The following is a 5,970-nucleotide window of genomic DNA, read 5'->3' on the forward strand; positions in this document are numbered from 1 at the left end:
AAAGTCGGAAAAAGTCGAAAAGTCGAAAACTCGAAAAAAGTCGAAAAAAGTCAAAAATAGTCCAAAATTTAAAAAAAATGGAAAAAAAGTCAAAAACTCTAAAATAGTCGGAAAAACTCGAAAAAAGTCAAAAAATAGTCGAAAAAAGGTCGAAAGAAGTCGAAAAAAATCGAAAAGTCGGAAAAAGTCGGAAAAAGTCGAAAAAAGTCAAAAAGTCGAAAAGTCGGAAAAAGTCGAAAAGTCGACTATTTATAAAATACTTATATTCGAAAAGTCTAAAAGTCGACTTTTAATTAAATGAAAAAAGTCGAAAAGTCCAAAAATCGACTTTTCATAAAATGCAAAAAGTCGAAAAGTCGACTTTTAACTAAATGAAAAAAGTCGAAAAGTCGACTTTTCGTTTCAACTATAGAACCCTATTGAAGACATGTCCGTCCGTCTGTCATTCAATAGAAAGCATAGCAGGGATCCTGAACTTTATAGAAGTAAAACAAGTGCTATATTGTTTTTTAGGGTCAATTACAGACTGATCCTCAATTTGAACTAAATATTTTGACATCTATAAAACTTGTTTATTGAGAATTTCATAGAAATTTTCCGAAGTGGATCTAATATAGGGGATACAAAGGAGTCAATTACTGACCGATCTTCATATAATTTTATAGAGAGAGATTTCATTTCTTATAAATCCTGTTTATTTCGAATTTTATTGCTATATTCGAATTGTCTAGCAAATTATAACCATTCTATGGGGAACTTTATATAAAGAGTAGGATCCATTATGAACCGATCGCATTAAAATTTGACAATTTTAATTCATATAAAACTTGTTTATGTCAGATACATGTTTAGCCAGTTATGAATGTTATATAATATTCTGAAGCGGGCCTTATATGGGGCCTAGGAACAGTTATGAACCGATTCTCATAACATTTGACAAATAATTAGTAGTTCCTCTTGCTATATTGAATGGTTTTAGAGCAAATTAAGAGTGTTAAAGTAATTATCTGAGAGGACTTTATATTACACGCCGATCCCAATAATGTTGATCCTAATAATGTTGGGGTAGAGTCAATTATGAAACAATCAGCGGGAAATATCACGTAATGGTTTGGGCTCCTATGTTGAATTTCATCGCTATACATATATGCTGCTTTTAGCCAGTTATGAGCGTTAAAGTAATTTTTTCGAAGAGCACGTTATATGGGGGCTAAATGAAATCGTGGTCCGATAGTGCCCATTTTCAATAGTAAACAAACTGCATTAACTATTTACAATGCTTTTCAAAACTTCAGCTCTTTAACTTATTACATTGAACCCGTAACGTATTCTCACCAAATAGACAGACGGACGGTTATGGCTACATCGTATTAGAATCTACTGAGGACCTTTACGGTATTTATTTATCACTTAAGTATATGAACATATGCGATCAAATGATAGATATTCGAAAGAGCTTTCATTTAATATACATTATGTCTAGGAAATGATTTATATTTTCGATATCTATGGGAAAACATATTCAAACATATGGGTTTCTCGGGGGGTTTTATTCATATATTAACAATTTCTGCTTAGAATTTGAAGTCTTTATTAAAAAATTTCAAAAAAAAAAAAAAAAAAAATCAAAAATATACGAATATTTAGTAAATATGTGTAAAGTGTTGAAGGGTTTATTAAATTCAGTACGATTACTTGACTTTTATACAAAGTTCAAGGTAATTCAATGCAAACAAAGTAGTCATGTTTGTATTTGAACAAATGCAGTTAATTTAAACAGGATACAAACCTATGATAGTTAATCGATTTAGTAGCACACTTAAAGTTCATAATATTTTAATAAAGCTTTAATAATAATAAACTATAGTTTATTTATAAATAAATTACTAACTAATAAATATTTGAATTTTTTACGTCTATTATAACCGTTACAATTGAAAGCATTTGTTTGAACGAAAGCTTTTTAAATGTTATTATAAAAGCTTTAACTGTTACAGATCAAAGTTTGAAATGTTTAATAAGTAACATTTAACATAAAACCCAAAAGCTTACTTTTTAACAAAAGTTTAGTTGATCATATATTATTTTTAAACAAAAACAAAATTTTTTATTTAATTATTTAGTTGTTTTCGCGAAGCTTAGAAAGCTGTATAGTTTTTTTCACTCGATTTACATTGGCTATTTGAGTAGTTCTAGTAATTATGAATATGTAAACGTTCGTGTAAAGAACAAATTTCAAAATATATATTCATAACCTATAACAAGTTCCATCTCTGGCGCCTAGCGAAATAAAAGCTCTATATAAAATGTTAACTAATTTCCAATTTTTAACTGTATGTTAAAAGTGCAATAATGTTAATAAAATTTTATGTGCGATCAATCAATCTGTTAGCACTAACAGCAGCAGTTATTACAGAAATAAAGCTAAGTAACAACAGTGTTGCCAGTAAGTATTATTGTTATAGTTACATTAAAAAAAACTTAATACGTCCCAATAAACTCCTAAAAATCTCTAGGAATTCCGGAATTCATCGTTACTATTCCCACCAGAGACTACAGATATCAATCTTTAACAGCATATAAATTCATTATTTGATCGAATCATTAATGTGTATGAAAAATAGATCCGTTCTATCGAGATCGAGACTAGACTATAACTAGATAGACTAGACTATAGACTAGACTATAGACTAGACTATAGACTAGACTATAGACTAGACTATAGACTAGACTATAGACTAGACTATAGACTAGACTATAGACTAGACTATAGACTAGACTATAGACTAGACTATAGACTAGGCTATAGACTAGACTATAGACTAGACTATAGACTAGACTATAGACTAGACTATAGACTAGACTATAGACTAGACTATAGACTAGACTATAGAATAGACTATAGACTAGACTATAGAATAGACTATAGACTAGACTATAGATTAGACTATAGACTAGACTATAGATTAGACTATAGACTAGACTATAGACTAGACTATAGACTAGACTATAGACTAGACTATAGACTAGACTATAGACTAGACTATAGACTAGACTATAGACTAGACTATAGACTAGACTATAGACTAGACTATAGACTAGACTATAGACTAGACTATAGACTAGACTATAGACTAGACTATAGACTAGACTATAGACTAGACTAGAACTATAGACTAGGACTATAGACTAGACTATAGACTAGGACTATAGGACTAGACTATAGACTAGACTATAGACTAGACTATAGACTAGACTATAGACTAGACTATAGACTAGACTATAGACTAGGACTATAGACTAGACTATAGACTAGACTATAGACTAGACTATAGACTAGACTATAGACTAGACTATAGACTAGACTATAGACTAGACTATAGACTAGACTATAGACTATAGACTATGGACTATAGACTAGACTATAGACTAGACTATAGACTAGACTATAGACTAGACTATAGACTAGATATAGACTAGATATAGACTAGACTATAGACTAGACTATAGACTTAGACTATAGGACTAGACTATAGATTAGACTATAGACTAGACTATAGACTAGACTATAGACTGGACTAGACTATAGACTAGGACTATAGACTAGACTAATAGACTAGACTATAGACTAGACTATAGACTAGACTATAGACTAGACTATAGACTAGACTATAGACTAGGACTATAGACTAGACTATAGACTAGACTATAGACTAGACTATAGACTAGACTATAGACTAGACTATAGACTAGACTATAGACTAGACTAGACTAGACTATAGACTAGACTATAGATAGACTATAGACTAGACTATAGACTAGACTATAGACTAGACTATAGACTAGACTATAGACTAGACTATAGACTAGACTATAGACTAGACTATAGACTAGACTATAGACTAGACTATAGACTAGACTATACTAGACTAAGACTAGACTATAGACTAGACTATAGACTAGACTATAGACTAGACTATAGACTAGACTATAGACTAGACTATAGACTAGACTATAGACTAGACTATAGACTAGACTATAGACTAGACTATAGACTAGACTATAGACTAGACTATAGACTAGACTATAGACTAGACTATAGACTAGACTATAGACTAGACTATAGACTAGACTATAGACTAGACTATAGACTAGACTATAGACTAGACTATAGACTAGACTATAGACTAGACTATAGACTAGACTATAGACTAGACTATAGACTAGACTATAGACTAGACTATAGACTAGACTATAGACTAGACTATAGACTAGACTATAGACTAGACTATAGACTAGACTATAGACTAGACTATAGACTAGACTATAGACTAGACTATAGACTAGACTATAGACTAGACTATAGACTAGACTATAGACTAGACTAGACTAGACTATAGACTAAGACTATATAGACTAGACTATAGACTAGACTATAGACTAGACTATAGACTAGACTATAGACTAGACTATAGACTAGACTATAGACTAGACTATAGACTAGACTATAGACTAGACTATAGACTAGACTATAGACTAGACTATAGACTAGACTATAGACTAGACTATAGACTAGACTATAGACTAGACTATAGACTAGACTATAGACTAGACTATAGACTAGACTATAGACTAGACTATAGACTAGACTATAGACTAGACTATAGACTAGACTATAGACTAGACTATAGACTAGACTATAGACTAGACTATAGACTAGACTATAGACTAGACTATAGACTAGACTATAGACTAGACTATAGACTAGACTATAGACTAGACTATAGACTAGACTATAGACTAGACTATAGACTAGACTATAGACTAGACTATAGACTAGACTATAGACTAGACTATAGACTAGACTATAGACTAGACTATAGACTAGACTATAGACTAGACTATAGACTAGACTATAGACTAGACTATAGACTAGACTATAGACTAGACTATAGACTAGACTATAGACTAGACTATAGACTAGACTATAGACTAGACTATAGACTAGACTATAGACTAGACTATAGACTAGACTATAGACTAGACTATAGACTAGACTATAGACTAGACTATAGACTAGACTATAGACTAGACTATAGACTAGACTATAGACTAGACTATAGACTAGACTATAGACTAGACTATAGACTAGACTATAGACTAGACTATAGACTAGACTATAGACTAGACTATAGACTAGACTATAGACTAGACTATAGACTAGACTATAGACTAGACTATAGACTAGACTATAGACTAGACTATAGACTAGACTATAGACTAGACTATAGACTAGACTATAGACTAGACTATAGACTAGACTATAGACTAGACTATAGACTAGACTATAGACTAGACTATAGACTAGACTATAGACTAGACTATAGACTAGACTATAGACTAGACTATAGACTAGACTATAGACTAGACTATAGACTAGACTAGACTAGACTAGACTAGACTATAGACTAGACTAGACTAGACTAGACTAGACTAGACTAGACTAGACTAGACTAGACTAGACTAGACTAGACTAGACTAGACTAGACTAGACTATAGACTAGACTAGACTAGACTAGACTAGACTAGACTAGACTAGACTAGACTAGACTAGACTAGACTAGACTATAGACTAGACTAGACTATAGAATAGGAATAGGAATAGACTAGACTAAACTATGGACTAACGAACCAGCCGAATGGACTCCAAAGTCAAATATTCAGAATGCTAAGATAATGCTTTGTTTTTGTAAGACCTAGAGGATCCTATCTACCTACAATCATTGTTCGAAAGGAGTGATTTGGAATTTCTACCTTTCCTGGTATATAGGCCAGACCTTGTCCGATCCTAAATGCATATTGTTTAGCTTCACTTCAGAATGGGGTATTCGAAATTGGCTTTTGATTTGTTCTTCTTCTCATCAATACAATTGGCTTGAAAACTATGAGATATAGTTATATCCTATATGC

Source organism: Lucilia sericata, unplaced genomic scaffold (assembly GCF_015586225.1).
Source record: "Lucilia sericata isolate MDLA Ls3-8-SP2 unplaced genomic scaffold, ASM1558622v1 Contig000430F_arrow, whole genome shotgun sequence".
NCBI classification, from domain to species: Eukaryota; Metazoa; Arthropoda; class Insecta; order Diptera; family Calliphoridae; genus Lucilia; species Lucilia sericata.